Source organism: Gopherus flavomarginatus, chromosome 1 (assembly GCF_025201925.1).
Source record: "Gopherus flavomarginatus isolate rGopFla2 chromosome 1, rGopFla2.mat.asm, whole genome shotgun sequence".
Classification (NCBI taxonomy): domain Eukaryota; kingdom Metazoa; phylum Chordata; order Testudines; family Testudinidae; genus Gopherus; species Gopherus flavomarginatus.
This window is the reverse complement of record NC_066617.1, coordinates 268,546,937-268,565,931: the sequence shown is the minus strand read 5'-3', so window position 1 is coordinate 268,565,931 and position 18,995 is coordinate 268,546,937. Positions and strand designations below refer to the sequence as shown.

The following is an 18,995-nucleotide window of genomic DNA, read 5'->3' as shown; positions in this document are numbered from 1 at the left end:
CATAGAATTTCTAATCAAGTTCAAGGTCTCGGTCCTTATCTTGGCAGTCAATATCCTGAATCAAGGGATATCTAAAAGAGCCTAAATCTCTAGGATAAAGACTATGGTCAACAACGGTACTCCTCAGGCACAACAGAACTCTCTACAACAAGAGGAAAGCTTATCTGTGCAGGAGACAAAACTTTCTCAGGGGCTGGACAAGACTGGAATGAACTTCCCCAGAAATAAGGACCACTGCAAACCTCACTGCCTTCCTCTCTTAGGGCTTGTACACACTAGCACTTACTTCAAGATAACTTATGTCATTCTGGGGTACAGAAAAGCCACTCCCCTTAGTGATGTAAGTTACATTGACCTAAGTGCCGGAGTGGACAGAGCTATGTTGGCAGAAGAATGTCTCCCGCTGACATAGCTACCGCTACTTGGGGAGGTGGACTAATTATGCCAATGGGAGAGAGCTCTCCCACTGGCATAGAACATCTGCATGTGGATGAGCTGCTCTAGTACTGCTAATTGATTCCAATGTAGATTAGCCCTCAGTGTAAGGTGCATTTTTTTATCTGCCTTTTCTAACAAATATATAGCAACATGTATGTGTGTGATTTTATATATATATATATATATATGTTTTGGACTTTTAGAGATATATATATATCTCTAAAAGTCCAAAACAAAACCCTTCGCTGCACATACTTCTCCCTCTGGGGAGAATAAGAGAACTTGTAGTTAGTCAGAATGTTAGTCACATTGCTTTATGTACTAATGGAAAGTGCTCAGAAACTATAGTGAGGAGTGTGTGGTATAAGAACCCACACAGAATGGAATAAGAATGCACAGATAGATTTGATCATAAACAGGACATGGTTTGAGTTTGTAACACTAGTTATCAGTTTAAGAACTCTAAGGTAATGCCCTGGGCCAAACACTGTCAGGAAAGGAATAGATGTACATTCTACTGAAGTTAATTAGTGCTACTTCTGTGGCATTATACTTTATTTAGCAAAAGAGACAGTAACTCCTCACTTTAAGTTGTCCCGGTTAATGCTGTTTTGTTGCTGATCAATTAGGGAACATGCTCGTTTAAAGTTGTGCAATGCTCCACTCTTACATCGTTTGGCTGCCTGCTTTCTCCACAGCTGGGAGCCTACCTATGCCCCCCCCCCAGTGCCTCCCACCCACTGGCAGACCCCACGGATCAGCGCCTTCCCCCTCCTCCCTCCGCCTCCTGCCCACAGCAATCAGCTGGCTTGCGGCATTTTGGGGGCAGAGGAAGGGGGGAGGAGAGAGGACTCGGCATGCAGGCTCCTCATCCCTCCCCTGCCTCCCGAATGCCACAAGCCAGCTGATTGCCCCGGGCAGGAGGGAGGAGCGAGGACTCGGTGCACGGCTTCCCCATCCCTTCCCTGCCTATTGAATGCGACAATCAGCTGATTGCCCCAGGCAGAGGGGAGGAGTGAGGACTCTGTGTGGGAAGTGAAGGTGAGGGAGAGAAGAGGCAGGTCAAGGGTGGGGGCTTGGAGGAAGCGGGGAGTGGGTGGACTGAGGGTTGAGTCCCCCTCTCCTCCCTGCCCCGCCCCCGGTGCTTGCAGAGTAGGGGAAGCTGTTGCTGCTGCACAACGTGCTTCTCCTAGCCTACAGCACCTTCAGCCTCCTTACCTGCCTCATCTCCACTGCCAGTGGGCTGCGCCTGTGTGTGGTAAGGCAGGGGTACCTCCCAACTATAGTACAGTACCTGTATTAAACAGTTTGTTTAAAATGTATATAATGCCTTTTGTCTGGCAAAAAAAATTTCCCTGGAACCTAACCCCCCTCCCCTGCCATTTACATTAATTCTTATGGGGAAATTGGATTCGCTTAACATCATTTCACTTACAGTAGCATTTTTCAGGAACATACCTACAACATTAAGTGAGGAGTTACTGTTCTCTTTAAAGTGTAAAAAAATTCCAGTACTTTACAAACTGCTTTTGAAAAGCAGGGGTGAGCACTTAACCATGTCTCCATATGTAAACTACAGGTTTAACATGTTTGCCAAGTTACTTTACTCTAAAATTGTCTGGGTTGGATGTGGCTTGTCTGCACTAGCGCATGATATACCCACTGTCAGCAGCACCACTGGGTAACAATGGTTTAAATCAGGGGTTCTCAATCTTTTTCTTTCTCCTCTAACATTCCATTAAAAAGTCCATGGCCCACCTGTTCCACAACAACTGTTTTTCTGCAGAGATTAAAAGCCAGGGCTGGCGTGAGGGAGTAGCAAGCAGGACAATTGTCAAGGACTCCAGGCCACAGAGGGCCTGTGAAGCTAAGTCGCTGAGGCTTCTGCCGTGGAGTCATCTGACTGATATTACAAATAGGAATGCTGGCAACTATAGCTTAGTTTCCTGTGGCTGAGTAACTAGGACATTGTTTCTACGCTGCCCACCAAAAGCCTCAATGCAGACCTTGTGGGATAACATGATTTAGCAGCACTCACTGAACGCATCCCATAAAACAATAGAGAGAGAGGATAAAACACTCACCATTCAGCAACATGAGCCTTGTTAGAAAACCTCTCTAGGGATCTGATTCTAAGTTCTGTGAAGTCAGTCGAAGTCTTTCCATTGACTTCACTGGGCTTTGGATCAGGCCCTAGTAGCTAAGATTTTTTAAAGATGCTGTCATAGCTACAAAAGATTAATTAAGTCAAGTTAAGCCACTCAATCACCTGCTGAGAAGAAAGAACACATATAAAAGACAAACCTAGACCTCAGCCAGATCATGCTTATTAAAAACAGGTAAGCCCCATAAGTGTTAATTTACCACTCTCCTTCCCCTTCTCCCACATGGGGTTGCTGGTTTCTGAATAGCAACTTTCAGCCTTTTGCTTTTTCCCCTGCCTACGGTACTAAAGCCCCCAAACTTCAGATAAATTGTTTGGGCATCTGAACTTTCGGTTGCTTAACTGAATGGATTCCTTGCAAGTATCTTACAGCAACATTCACTTGTTTCATATGGCAGATATGAATAGAAAAGAATGCATGCTGTTTCTTGTTAAGGGTCAGACCTTCAGTGAAAGGCAATTCAGGCTGATTACGTCACTGGAGCTATGCCAGTTGACAATCTGGCCCATAAAATTTTCTTTAATTTTTTAAAAAAAGTTGAAGCTTTCTTCTTAGGAAAAAGTTTTCTACAGCATCCAAAGAGAAAAATTCATTCTGTGCTCTGTATGGCCATTTTTTGGATAATTTCCCTCCGTCAGCCAAACTTAGAGAAATACTGAATACTGTACAGGCGTGGCCTTGGACATGAGCATCAGACACCAACAAAACAAAACAAGCTAGAAGCTAGACTTTCTCTCTAATCTGTTGGCATGGAGCCTCTCCTCTCTGGCTGACTTACATGCCTAGCTCCCTTTGAAGGGAGTTAATCATGCTCTGTCTCACTAATTGGAGACAACATCCCTGTTAAGGAAAGCATTTTACTTTAAACACATACTTAATGGGACCTCGCTCCGTACATACTGAAAATGGAACACATGCTTAAGTTCTAAATTGGTATCTTAGTGTGGGGCATGTCCTGCAAAACACAGGTGCAATGGGAAAAACCAGGGTCATCCTAGCATCCAATTAATCTTCTCCAGACTGTTTTAGAAGAGTTTTACAATTCTACATGGGAAAATGGTGACACATGGTGCTGAATAAATGTCCTCTTTAAATCTCTTTTATTCATCTCATTAAATCAATAAAAAACATGAATTAGTACTAACTGACACTCTGTCCCTCAAAGTAGCACCCTGAAACTCCCATATTCACCATGGTGATATGATTATGATATGTTTTGTACAAAGTATACCCTGTGAGGTATCATTTTAAAAGCTTTGATCTGTTGAACATTAATAACTTGTTGGATTTTATGTACTATCATTGTATGTGAAGTTATGAAGTATTGCTATATGTGTTACTGAAATATGTTGTATGGTTGGGAACACCCACAACCAGCCTTTCAGTTATAACAAAGAAGTAGACATCAATAACCAGATGGTATTAATGCCTCATCAACACACAATCCACTATCCAAGAGACTTTTTGGAAGAGGCACGTATGCCATGGGGGCAGACTAACCCATGTCACAGCAAAGATCTTTCCAGCAAGCTGGAAGAAAGTATAAAAGAGAGGGAGGGACATCATCACTTGGCCTCCCTCTCCCACCCCTGCCAAACTCAACACCTGGAAGAATATCTGGAGGACAAAGTCTTTGAACTGAGGGAGTTTTATACCAGGCTGAAAGGATGTCCAGTCTGTGTATTGAGGAACTTGCAACATCTGACAGGACAAGTAAAGCTCTTTGAGTCAATGATCGCTTAATTTAAAAGTTTAGGATTTAGAATGTGTGTTTACTTTTTATTTTCTTAAAGTAACTATCTCTGACCTTTATGCCTACCATTTATAATCACTTAAAATCTATCTTTCTGTAGTTAATAAATCTGTTTTATATCTTACTTAAAACAGTGTGTTTTGGTTGAAGTGCTTGGGAAATCTCAGCTCAGTTTACAAAGGCTAGTGTGTGTCTGCTTCAGATTGAGAGGGTGTTGAACTATTTAATGAACCTGCACTGCCCAAGGAGCCTTGATCAATGCAAGACTGTACTGGGGTGCAAGCCTGGGGAGAATTGGCGGGAGCCTCTCTACTGTTGGTTCGTGAGTGGCTCAGAGATCATTCATGTAACTCAGCTGGGTTTGTCCCTGCATGTGGATGTCTGTATAATTGCAGTGCCTGTCAGAGGTTTGCAGCTTGACATCAGCATAACAGTGTGAGAGGCAACCAGCTTTTTGCGTTTGGAAGGCTCAGCAGTCCCACAGTCCAGGTTGCACCCCGGAGGCCCCATCACAAAACGATAACCATTTTACATTGTTTATTTCTGTAATTTTATTTGTCAAATTTAAAATTATAAATGGATGAACCAGTTGAAATAAAATAAGACCAGATTCGAATGTTTCACTTGCATCATGGATAGTTTCCTGCAAAGGAAAGATTAATTTGTGATGGTAACAAATGAAGGGAAATTAGATTTATGCATTTGAAATAGAAATCAGAAAAATAAACATCCCATATGGGTAACAGATGAGAAGAGAGACTGTCATCCAGTGAGCTAATCCAAGCATTACTGTGTACTGACCTTTGCAATGCCAGTTTTCCAGACCCCAAATAAGAGATTGAAAGAACTAATTGGTTAGAGAGTATGGTGTTTTGGGGAAGAAGCATTGTTATACAAAGCTGACAAGCTCAACCAAAGGTCAGGTCAATGGGACAATCTTTCCAGTAACTTTTTACATCCCTCTTCCATCCCTTGCAATAGACGTTTTAGAGCCAGTCTTCAGATGCTTAAACAAAACAAATGTTAAGTAATTTATTGTAGGTTCTCTCTAACCTGTAATGCCTGTCAATGCTTCCATTGGTTTAAATTAAGCTGATTTGTCTCTCCATACATTTTTGTATGCAGTGGTTACCACTGTGGTGTCTATGCAAATTGAGGTCCTTGACTGCAATCTGAAATATTAATCTTTGATGCACTTAGAAAGAACTGAACTCTGATACCAAAAGGAGGCAAAAAGATTAACATGACCATTGATGTACTGAATCAAAGGCATGGAGAAGGTTGTATCTGGAGCAGTGCCACATAATAGCAAAGGATTTCTGTGGTATGAGGTGACCATTACATAATCTAGTCCAAAGACTTATTCGCTGCTACATTCGTCCAGAAGCCACAAACCACATAACAAAAAACTATGTATGACCAGTGCTAAAAAATTCAGGAGGAATTTCAGTTATTCAGACCTCCTTAGCAATAGGAAGCCATGGAACCTCTTTATCATTATCAATGAGACAATAGTCGTAAGGTGAATTCTCATGCAAGCTATTTAAAGTTTACTCTGTAGTGTTATTCTAGTGAAAAAACAATCTAGATTATATAGATTGTATTTGATCTAGAACCCATTAGTTTTGTTTATCGTGAGCTGGACTGGAGTTACACAACTTTCCTTCAATCACCATCTCTTCACTGTGGATGTTCACAGTTCTCTCTCTTGACAGGGTCAAATGCTGGCCATGCCATTCTGAACTGTGTCTTTTGCTGGAACTCCCCTGTTAACAATGCTTTTAGTTTTGGAGGTAGCTGCTTTCTAGTGTTTTTAGCCAGAGGGACAAAGATATACAATGAAGTCTGAGTGACTACTAGGGACAAAGTAAAAGAAAACAAAGCAACCTCCTGCCCTCCCCACCCCCCGCCCCACTTTCAGCCAGCATCACTTTCTCCTCTCGGCCCTGATCTTTTTCAACAAGATAAAGATTACTTTAAATGAGGCATATATAATGACAAGCACCAGCTAGTTGTCCTAGAGACTTTTCCCAAAGGAAAGTAACTATTTGAAAAAATATGAGCCACTATTTTCTATGCTTTCCAAATGATTAAGTATCGTGAAGGCACACAGTCTAGCAATGCACTGTATTTTCCCTTTATACTATAAAGCAGTGAAAGGATGTTAGCAACAGTAACTTCAGTTTTGGCTATTTATGTTAGATTTATGAGATCCCTTTATTTCTGAAAACAGTGATCAGTTTAAAAAAGGACAAAATTTGGGAAAGTAGCTGGATTTATTATAAAAGTGTCGGTACATATAGCTGAAATTAGAGATTTTCCCAAGCCACAACATCTAGTTCTGGGTTCAGTATTAGATTTCTATATGGATCTGGATCCTCTACTAGATTTCTATACCCTCCCCCACACCTAAAAATTAGATCAATAGAGATGAGGTTTGGCAATACGCTCAGCCCACGGTAGCAATATATACTGTAATGGCCCATTGGACAGCGTACTGGGCCAGCAATCAAATGAGCAGGATTTTATTTCCAGCTTTTCCACTGATTCACTCACTATTTAGGGCTGAACAGAGTCAGGTTGGGCTCAGTTTTTACCTAAAAGTCGAACTGTGCAAAGTTACATAAACAAGGTTATAATGAAAGGATCAGAGAGCAGCAGGGAGGGCATCAGAACAGAACATGTAGAAATGTGGCCCTTCAGAGTTACTTTATGCAGGAAAAAAGAGATATTTCTTATAAGAAATATGGTGCCTACAACCTTTTGTGATAATTATAATTTGAATCCATTCTTTGAAAACTAAAGCAATTCAAAATTTCATAACCATACGCTACTTCGAATGAGCATATATTCTTTCTTTCATTCAAACACTGAACTCTGAATAATACTTACAGAAATTAAGTGTACATATCCCAAGGAATACTATCACACACACACACACCCCACGTAGATGAAGGCAATGTTGATAATATATTAAAATAACTTAGCAGCGTAATTAGAAAACACACACTATGAAACAGGCAGGAATTTCAGAATTAATATTAAACTTACAATAAATCCTACAATTTGAAAGTATGGAAATTTGGAAAGTCATAGCTCAGGTATCTAACCTACCTTAACTCCCAGGTTCCAACTCCCTATCTTTTTCCTTGTATAGCTAGGGGTTTTTTTTTGTTATTTTTTGTTTGTTTGTTTGGAGGGGGGGGCGCTAAGAAGTTTTTCTAAGAACCGTAAGAAGTCCACAACCTACCACTTACATTTTGAACAGCTACAGTACTTGGCTGATAACTGTATTTATAGCTTCATTGTATGCACTTGCTCTGTATCCATACTAAAATGATATATTGAATCATACGGGAATACTCCTTCATAGCACATTGCAGGATGTATCCCTGTACCAGGGTGGCTTTCCCCATGGGCTGGAGAGCCTGGGGCTAAGACAACCCTGATTACAGGATGAGCCCCGCCTGACAGGAATCAGGTGATTCCAATATAAAAGAAGCAGGAAGCTGCAGCGAAGGAGAGAAAGCCCAGGAAGCTGCGGCAGAGTCTGCAGAGAGGGAGGAAAGCTCTCTAGGCAGGGAGGATGAAGAGAAACCTTGGGTTGAGTGGAATGACGAATGGACTTTGTTTTGGTGGTTTGAGTTTTATTTACAATTAATTTTATTTTAATAAACACAGGCCCCAAGGATGGGTATTTGTGACCAAGAAAGAAGCCTGAAGTGAAGTTTATTTGAACAATCCAAGATGGCGAAACTAAAGCAGACCACCCATAGCATCACCCAATCAGCCCCATTACAGACCCTTACTAAGGGATGGAGAACAATGTCTTCACTATACTAGATACTATACTATCTGTCTAATCAGCAATTTGTAAAGTGAGTTTTTCTGTGAACTGTCCTTCCCAGGCTGCTCCTCAGGCAGTGCAATAAATGCAACGCCGCTTGCTAAAGGTTCATGGCCAGCAAAGCCATGACTGAGCTGTAAAATAAAGGCAAACAAGCTTTAGCTTAGATTTTCTCCAAGCTGGGCTCTTCCTAGGGCTTCCTCCCAGAACTGTTGTCACAGAACTTAATTCCCTGTGCCCCTGAGAAGTGTGCTCCAAATTCTTCATTGTCCTGAATGGAGCTAATTTAAAATCAGCCTTCTAGCATGATTCAGCAATGATTTCTCTGTGCCTTCGTTCAAGACCTTAGAATAAAATGTCTCAACAGAGGAGCCCTGCATCACAGTTTAGGGGTATGGAGTCTGCCACAATATACATAGAGTTATTTTTAAAATAAGGATTATTGAACTCAGACAAGTGCTATGAAGCACACTTTTCTTAGTTTGCAAATCATTGGCTACACTGACCATCAAGGATTTGCGTTCACTGTAGATGCACTGAAAGCAAGTCTGAGTACAATAAAGGATTTTCCCAACGATTAATAGACTTATTTTTAATATTTTCCTCCAAAGCAGTCAGAGAAGGACACAGGCTCACATTATGGAATGACAACTTGCTAAGTGTTGTTTTAAAAAAATAAATAAAAGAAAAACAATGCACAAAAGCTTTGGGCATAATTTATTTTGCAAGGGTTTTCATATACCTGTTATTATAGAATATAGGCAAAACATTTTTATAGGATAAGTTTTGTGAAAATGTTGCAGATCTTTTAAATGATAATTTGCTAAATTTCATTAGAGATTAAAACCTGCTCCTGCTCCTACTGCGGTCAATGGCAAAGCTCCTACTTACTTCAGTGGTGCAGAAATAGGCTCTGTAGTTTTATGACTGAGTCATAAACCCCTGGAAAATAAAGTGTAATGAAAATGCTGATCTAATTTTAACAGTGGCCTTGAGAATATACCAGTAGAGCATTGTCATATTTAAGACAAGAAAAGCAATAATTACCATATACAATTTGGGCAGTTGGTGAACTGTGGTATTTGCCAGTTTGCAAAATCACTAACTTGGATTCACTGCGTGTATGTTTCAACGAGGCTGAAAAAATAAATTATAGTAAATATCAGGTGGCTCTAGATCAGTGGTGGGCAACCTGTGGCCCACGGACCATAAGCGGCCCATCAGGGTAATGTGATTGTGGGCCATGAGACATTTTGCTGATGTTAGCTGTCAGCAGGCACACCCCCCTGCAGCTCCTATTGGCCACGGTTCACTGTTCCTGGCCAATGGGAGCTGCAGGAAGCAGTAGGCTGCAGAGAAGTGCTGGCTACCACTTCCCGTAGCTCCCATTGGCTGGGAAAGACGAACCGTGGCCACTGGGAAATGTGGGGGGCTGTGCCCGCAGATGATCAATGTCAGCAAAATGCCTCACAGCCCACAATCACATTACCCTGATGAGACGCATATGGCCCGTGGGCTGCAGGTTTCCCACCACTGATCTAGAGTCAACAAGAGGAGATTCTTATAATTAAAAAAACAGTTCATGCAAAGGGTAACTTCAGTGATCAGTTGTGCCAGTTTGGGGTAATTTGTTGTCAAAATACCCTAAAATAGGAACTGGAAAGACTTCACCTTATCCAGCATCTTTACATAGCATATAACTCAATATAACATATCTTTCAGTTCTTTATTCTGCCCACTAATAGGATCTTTATCGGTGTCTACTTATCAAAGATTTAAACTTTGGTAACTGAGCAGGCTTTGGCAAGACAAATTCAGACTAAATAAATAATATTTATGGGAAATCTAGCTACATTAGCAAAGGTAGTATTCAAACTTTGAGCTTGTATATCAGGTCCAGTGCACAAAAACAACAATATATCTGCCAATAGCTATGAAGCTAGAAAGAATTTTGACAATAGTGTGACGGGTTGGATCACAGAAACCCCCTTTGGGACTGCCACCTGATGTGTTTTGACTACCTCTGAGTCTCTTTTCCCTGCCAGCTTAGGACTTCAGAACCCTGCCTGGTTCTGCCAAACATACTAGCCTGCTACAAACACAGACCCAGGTCTGAACCATGTCACACACAAGCTGCAGGCTTAACTGAAAACAGCTTAAGAAGTGCTCCTGTCTCCAACACTCAGATGCTCAGCTCCCAATGGGGTCCAAACCCCAAATAAATCCATTTTACCCTGTATAAAGCTTATACAGAGTAAACTCATAAATTGTTCGCCCTCTATAGCACTGAGAGATATGCATAGCTGTTTGCTCCTCCCCCCACCCCCCATACAGGTATTAATAACTCTGGGTTAATTAATGAGTAAAAAGTGATTTTATTAAATACAAAAAGTCAGATTTAAGTGGTCCCAAGTAATAACAGACAGAACAAAGTGAATTACCAAGCAAAATAAAATAAAACACGCAAGTCTAAACCTAATACAGTAAGAAAGTTATTACAGATGAAATCTCACCCTCAGAGATGTTTCAGTAAGCTTCTTTTACAGACTAACCTCCTTCTACTCTGGGTCCAGCAATCACTCAGGCCCCTGTGGTTACTGTCCTTTGTTCCAGTTTCTTTCAGGTATCTTTTGGGGGTGGAGAGCCAGTTGAAGACAAAATGGAGAGGTCTCCCAGGGGCTCAGACTTTCTTGTGGGTGGAGACCCCTCCTCTCTCTTATGCAAAATCAAGCTCCAAGATGGCGTTTTGGAGTCACATGGGCAAGTCACATGTCCATGCATGACTCAGTTTTTACAGCCAGCAGCCATTGCCCACATGCTATCTTGAATGTCTCCAGGAAGACTTCTTATGTGGATTGGAGTCTTCCAAGATCCATTGTCAGTTAAGTGTTTCTTGATTGGGCACTTAATTTGCACATTCCTTTCTCAAGGAGCTGACCAAATGCTTTACTAAGGCTACTTAAACTCAAACAAGTACACAGCCAATATTCATAACTTCCAATACAAAAATGACGCATAAAAATAGGATGAATATATTCAGTAGATCATAACCTTTGCAGAGATATGTTACATGGCATATGTAGCATAAAACATATTCAAGTTATGTCATATTTACATTCATAGGTATATTTCCATAAAGAATTATGGGGTGCAACATCACAAATAGCCAGTACAAGGAATATTTAGACCAATTTGATCTTTAAAAGTCCAGTTCTGCAAGGCATCAAGCACTCTCAACTCCCATTGAGTTAATTAGGAGCTAAAGTCTCTCACAGGAGTTGGGTGTCATTTTGAGATGAGACTCACTACATGATTATAGCCTGAAAAAAATTAGGTATCACTTTTTGGTTAAAGTACAAAATACTGAAATCAGGGATATGGACAAAGGTCCCAGGTCTGTGAAGTACTCAGCACTTCCTGAGAGTTACTGAGAACCATCGCTGCCCACAGAACTACCATTATGACATGGGACTTACTTGGGTAATATTCCTGCATATTTAAGTAAAGATGTCATTTTCTTCTTTCACATCTACTGTACCCACAAAACGGTTGGACATAAACAAATGCACAATCCCATATGCTTTTATACTGGCTTCTCATTACCCCTTTACAATATAAGCCTTCTACCACCACTTGCTTTAGGAGTGCCCGGAGTAAAGCTGCTGTGACAAATGTTTGCCTAGAGATGACTACTTGGTAGAATCATTTTTGTTTAATGACATATTAAACTGTCCACTTTAAAATTTAAGTGGCACTTCTCATAGAAAAGATATCTACAGACACAGGTTAAGAATAGGTTCCCTATTCACAACATTTTATGTCAAGTCAGTTTAGAGTACCAATTTATATGCTAACGTGAAATAAAATCACTCTGAATGACAAATCAAATCTCATTGCTGACATAAAGTAAAGCCTGTTGTTATAATAGTGGCCACTGGAGGCAGCAGGTACTCACTGCTGCAGCGTCATGTGATGGGGGTATTAACCTTATGTAAGCCAGACCCACTGAGCCCAAGAAATAAAGTTCAGTCTCTTACCAGCATCCCAGTGAGTCACTTCTAGTGCAGTTAAAGCTGAGAGACCAATGATCTAGCTATGCTGTAATTAAAGCCTCAATATCCCTGTCTACCTGAGACAGCTCTTCATTCCTTGTGTGCCACTTTGGTATGAGAAAAATTATTATTTATATGGAATAATACCCAAAATGTGCACAAGCCTATAGGATAGCACAGTACTGCTCCAAACAGTTAACAGTCCAACAGCCCACTGACTGAAATGAAGTTGTACAGATGCAGAGAGTGGCCTATGTTTGTGGAACATGATGAAAGATCATGGCCGGGGGGGGGGGGGGGGAAGACACTAAACAAGGGTTGAGAGTTTGGGATGAAGGGATAAGACATTCACGGGTTTAGCTTTGGGGTTTTTTTTGTTAAGTACTAACAACAATCCCCTAATCCCCACCTTTGCGCCTTTCTACCCAGTCATCATTGGTTGGCTCATTTCAGCAGACACTCAAGGCAACACTACCTAGAGTATAGTCTCAGGGTAGCAAGGCTTTTTCACTGAGGGACCCTGATCTCTGGAATTTGCTTTCTCAACTATACTACCCCATCCAGAGTCTGTTGGTCTTCAAGGCAACATGCAACACCCTTCTCTTTCCCCTAAGTTCTCAGAAGATTAATTATAGACTGTTATTTAGTTTTAACAGCATGCCCTTCCAAAGCAGACTTTATTTAACAAGTTCTATGTCCTATTTCGAAATATTGCCTAACCCTGACAGACAGCCCGATGTGCACATTTACAAATTAAAATGGTTAATTTTGAGTCCGTGGCTCTAATGATGTTTGGGTAAATTGAATACATCTTGATAACTAATCTCCAAAGTAAAAACAGATGTTACAATAAAGTATTTACCTTTATTACAATATTTGTGGTATTTCCTATGCTTAAGAGAATTACCTCAAATACCACTGCAAATATATCATTGTGGGAATAGAATCCAGTTTTCAATGCCACCCACTGTACTTGCTCCTTGTCTGAACTCCCGTTTGCTGCTCTACTCCTGTCCACTGATCAGAGGGTTCACTGAGTCACAGCTTTTATGCTTACCTGAGCATCCAGACAACCACACATTAGCAGCAATGAATCATAGTACTCTGGTGGCTCTCTCAGCCCCTAGACAGAGCTCCAAAAACAAAGGAAGACAGCCCACAAGACAGCTCTTATTTTCAGCCACTCATCCTTCCAGGTACTGTATTAGTAGTTGCTTCTCCTTATTTTAGGGGAATCTGCCTGTTTGCTGTTTTCTTCCTTTTACTGGATTCCTCAGTTCTCATCACGCATCCTATTTTTCTACTTTAGGATTATTTTGGGGGTCTGTAGAAGTTTTCATTCTCTTCAGGACGCTGGTGCTCAGCCCTGCAGCAATTGTTTCTTTCAAATAAAGGCAAAAGAACTATAGAAACCAAACTTTAAGAATTCACTGTGGAAGACAGAGTATGAGGGCAAAGAAATAACTGCCAATAGGAAACACACCATTAACTGGAGGGGGAAAACTACAACAGTTCTTAAAGGAAGTCCTCACCCTTTCCTCCCATCCACTTCAAAATATCCTTCACCAAAAGGAGGGTATGACCTACACATTTAGTATTAGAACTAAACCAGAATTGAGCTTGGAACTTGTTTCAAACAACATGAAAAAAGAAATTATGTCACAGAACTATTCTCAAGTTACAAACATAGAGTCACACTAATCCAAAAATACATTAAGCGGGGAGGTAGAGGTTAAAGAGAGTTATAACTGAAAGTATAATGTAAACCACAAATACAAACATAGAAACATATTATTCTTTGGCATTAAAGGACCTGCAAGATAGATTTGACCCTGATCCCAGGAAATATAAAGAACCTTTCCCCTACTTTATGGTACCTCATCAGGCAGTCCAGATTAGAAGTCTGCTGAAAACATCTAAGTAAAAACTGGCTACTTGAATTCAACTATATTTGAGAGCTGTAAATTCACCATATAAGATTCTAGTGAGCAGTATGGTCACAGACTTTATGATGGGATGATGTTTCAGCACTCGAATAGGAGATCCACGAGGCACAACATCCACAGAAATTGGTCAGCATACAGAGCCACTGTGCCAAACCTTCAAATATCAGTACTGCTCAATGTTGAAAGCTATCCTAGCATTATCCATGGTGATTACATTAACGGCAATTCTACCTAACCATTGTATTTATTCACGAACACGTTCAACATGAATGTGTTTGCTACAGAACATAAACAGATGTTCTTTGAATATAATTTTCTGTTACATTTCTACAGAAAAGTGGTGCCTGATCCTGAATGGTAGTATCAGCAACTTCCTCTCTTATCACTGCAAATAACTTGACTGGGAGACCAAGTTCTGAGAACTCTCTGGAGACAGATATTTAATATTTTTTGAAGTCTCACAAACTATTCACTTTAACCCAAATTTTAAAGGGAGTTAGAGCTTCCACTCAAGAGTTCAAAAAACTGATTCAGATTAGTGTGCTGATTAGCATGACCTTGAATTCCTGGAGCTTGTCAGTCAAATCTCGCTACTAACACATTTTTAAAAAATCATTGTTGCATAGCTTCTCTACTTTTATGGATATTTTTACTTAATGTAAGCATAAAAGAATCTACATTTTCCTCTTATTTACCCTTTACCTTTCTGTTTTAAGAATTTGGTGTAAAACCCAGCTTTTTTACAAAAGCCTGAATACAATGGCAAGGAGGAGTATGAAGATGAGGAGGAGGAGGCCTTGGCTACACTCACACTTTACAGCGCTGCAACTGGGGTGTGAAAAAACACCCCCCTGGGCGCTGCAAGATACAGCGCTGTAAAGCGTCAGTGTAATCAGGGCAGCAGCGCTGGGAGCCCGGCTCCCAGCGCTGCACGCTACACCCGTAAGGGATGTGGTTTACATGCAGCGCTGGGAGAGCTCTCTCCCAGCGCTGCTGCTCTGACTACACTCACACTTCAAAGCGCTGCCGCGGCAGCGCTCCCGCAGCGCTGCCGGGGCAGCGCTTTGAAATTCCAGATGTAGCCATACCCATATGTGTGTAAGCATTTGCAGGATTAAGTCCTAAAACTGAATTTCATGCCTAGGTACCATGGCAATTTATGTTCTATAAATCTGTAAAATACATAGATGTTACATGGCAATCTGTTTTTCCCCATGTAAATACCTCAGTAATATTAATTACACAAAAGGAAAGATTTCAGTATTGACCACTGAAATAAAATGAAAATAGTTTTTCCCCCAATGTTGAAAAAAACAAAATAAAAACAAAAAAACCCACATTTGCAACATGCGAGGCTTGGCAGATTTCAATTTTTTAAAAATAATTTTGACACATAATATCAATGTTTATTTTAAGCATTCTTCTCTATTTTTATCAATTTAAATTTCCACAGTTGCGGGAAACTTTGGGGAGACACTCAAGGCAACACTACCTAGAGTATAGTCTCAGGTGATCGAGTGGTCCTTTTTGGCCTTTAACTATGACTATAACAATAATTTAACAGTAGACACTGAGATTCAAAAATTTTAAGCTATAACACTGTTAAAACACAGACTGTTAATATCACATGTAAAAATATAAAAATTAAATACCCTTAAATCAAATGCTAATAAGTTCTCAAGCACCATTTTTCTTGCTTTGCCTAACTGTAAATTTTGATTATTACCAAAGGAAATATGTGTGTTAGTTTGTGTGTATGGTGAAATCAATGTTTTCCAACACATACCAATAAAAATCTAACCTTCGAAGCTTACAGGTAACACTTTCCTTTACAGAACTAATTCAGAAGAACACTCCTCCACAATTAAACCTTTCAAAGATACTTGAGTAAAATACCCTTTCTTCTGGGTTATGAAATCTCACTTCAGCTTCCGAATTAACCTGTCATCCTTGAGTTTCTCCTATTCATGAATTCAACATTTACTTTCAGATTTGTTGGCTAACTGTCTCTTGGTTAAGTTCCTGGACTGAACTGCAAACTACGTTTTGTTTGCACTTACAGTTCCTATAATTGGTACATAAGAATGGCCATACGGGGTCAAACCAATGGTCCATCTAGCCCAGTATCCTGTCTTCCGACAGTGGCCAATGCCAGGTGCTTCAGAGGGAATGAACAAAGCAAGCAATCACTGAGTGATCCTTCCCATCCTCCATCTAGCAATCAGAGGCTATGGACAGTCACAGCACAGCATCCCTGACCATCTTGGCTAATAGTAATTGATGGACCTATGCTCCATGAAATTATGTAGTTCTTTTTTTAACCCTGCTATAGTTTTGGCCTTGACAACATTCCCTGGTAATGAGTTCCACAGATTGACTGCACTACTGTGTGAAGAACTACTTCCTTATGTTTGTTTTAAACCTGCTACCTGTTAATCTCATTGGGTGACACCTGGTTCTTGTGTTATGTGAAGGAGTAAATCACACTTCCTTATTCACTTTCTCCACACCAGTCATCATTTTATAGACCTCTATCATATCCCCTCTTAATTGTCTCTTTTCCAAGCTGAAAAATCCCAGTCATTTTAACCTCTTCTAATATGGAAGCTGTTCCATACCCCTAATCATTTTTGTTGCCCATGGGCAGCACATCACATAGGCTGGGGAAAGCTGTGCCTCCCCAAACAGCCCACAATGGCCCTGCTCAGGCTTCTCCCTGAAGCCCTGCTTGCCCCTTGACCCCAGCCCGGGCAGGCTGCTCCTCTTCAGAGAAGCAGTGTGGTGGGGTTGGATCTAGGGCAGCTAGGACTTGGGGTGGCTGGGGGGCCCTGGGTGCTGGGGCCATGCTGCCCGGCATTTGGAGCGGACTGGAGCTGCCTGTCCTGTGCTCAGGGATGGGGTGGGGGGAGTGCATGCCGCCCGCCCACGCTGTGCTCACGGGAGCCATGTGCTGCCCACCCTGTGCTTGGGGGCTGGGGAGGGGCACCTGCCACCTGCCTACCCCGTGCTCGGAGGCATGGGGGGCACGCGCTGCACGCCCAGTGCTCTGGGGCTAGGAGAGGAGCTGGCAACCATGGGTAAGGGCAGCTCCAGTGGGATAAGGGTCCTCTGGTGGTGGGACAGGGCCAGCTGGGGGTTAGCCTCCCCCAATTGGTGGATCACCAGTCACCCATGTTGTTGCCCTTCTCTGTACCTTTTCCATTTCTAACATACCTTTTTTGAGATGGGGTGCCAGAACTGCACACAATAAATAAATCCATTTTAAGAAATGAAGCCATTTAGACAGACAGCAAATGCCATGTTGAATGGCAGAAGATTGAAGTGAGATTCTTAAGAGGTCCTGAACCAATGGGCACTTAGGCCTGGTTAACATAGCTAGAGTGCTCAGAGATCTGAAAAAAATCCACACCCCTGAGTGCTGTAGCTATGCCAACCAACTCCCCAGTGTAGACATAGCTAGGTCGATGGAAGAATGCTTCTGGAGGTGGTGCTCCTACAGTAATGGAGAAACCCCTTCTGTTGCTGTAAATCAGGGGTCAGCAAGCTCTGGCATGTGGCTCGCAAGGGTAAGCACCCTGGCGGGCCAGGCCAGTTTGTTTACCTGCCACATCAGCAGGTTTGGCCGATCGTGGCTTCCACTCGCTGTGATTCCCCATCCCAGGCCAATGGGGGTGGTGGGAAGCCACAGCCAGTACATCCCTCGGCCCGCGGTGCTTCCTGCCACCCCCATTGGCCTGGAACGGCGAACCTGGGATGGCCAGTGGGAGCCATGATCAGCCAAACCTGCTGACACGGCAGTAAACAAACTGGCCCGGCCCATCAGGGTGCTTACCCTAGCCAGCTGTGTGCCAGAGGTTGCCAACCCCTGATATAAGCTCTCATCACTAGTAGTTTCATCTGACTGCAGTGAAACCCCCCTTCTGACATAAGTGGACATTCTTTAGAAGTTGTTCTGAACTCTAGCAGATGCCTAGAGGCTCTGAAGCTCTCTTTGTAGTTCCAGCTGTGGGAGCTGAAACCTCCTGTAGAGAACAGAAGTGATCTGCTGTAGGCCTCATTTGTACTAAACCTAGCTTACTCGTCATTCCTGATTGCAGTGGATGATTCAACTTTTTTAGCTTGCGAAAGCTTAATGAACCTTTCCCCTCTGGAGAGTGCTGAACCATAAGATAAGTGGTTTCTTCAAGGACCAAAAGTTTAACTGGCCAACGCCTTAAAACTGAAAAACAACATGAAATCTGAATACTAGACTGTAATGGCCTCCTGCTGTAAATGCAGCCGGCAAGAGTCAAGCAAATGATTGAACTGCAGTAAGCAGGCAAGGAACCAGCATCACAACAATGTTTCATACAAAAAAAAGAAAACAGAATATTTTGGAGCTACAGCACAGAATCTGACCCTTAGTATTTTAGCCAGGCCCATTTCTTCACTATCTCTAGTTGTTGTGCAACCTAATTTCCCACGTAATATGCTCCAGGTCTCCTATTAACATAAGCTTGGTAACAAATGTGCTTTACTTAATTTGTGCGGAACATTTCTCTCTCTATATATGCTGTAGCTAAATTACAAGTACAGTAGAAGATTCACAAATACTCAACTACTGCCCTGAACCAAGCATCTACCCCTCAGTTTATATGGTGCTAGCTTTAAAAGCGTTATGGCAGATAAGTTTGAGCAGGACTATTTTTCACCAGACATACTCCACATCAGAACAACTTTCTACCATAAAAAGAAGAAGGTCCACAACAACCAGAGCTTCACGGAGTGTTTCTTTCACTGCCAGTAGCTCAAAGC

The 18,995-nt window shown here is 41.7% G+C and overlaps 2 protein-coding genes across 2 annotated transcripts in view; both read right to left on the bottom strand.

The window, feature by feature from the left end:
* The window catches only part of FGF14 (fibroblast growth factor 14), a 674,793-nt gene that overhangs the window by 422,455 nt on the left and 233,343 nt on the right, over positions 1 to 18,995 (bottom strand). The window lies entirely within an intron of this gene.
* Positions 1,794 to 18,995, bottom strand: part of METTL21C (methyltransferase 21C, AARS1 lysine) — a 521,155-nt gene continuing 503,953 nt past the window's right edge. Inside the window, exon 6 of the transcript XR_007774107.1 lies at positions 1,794 to 1,809. The gene's annotated coding sequence lies outside the window, so the exon portion shown is untranslated. The remainder of the gene's footprint in view (positions 1,810 to 18,995) is intronic.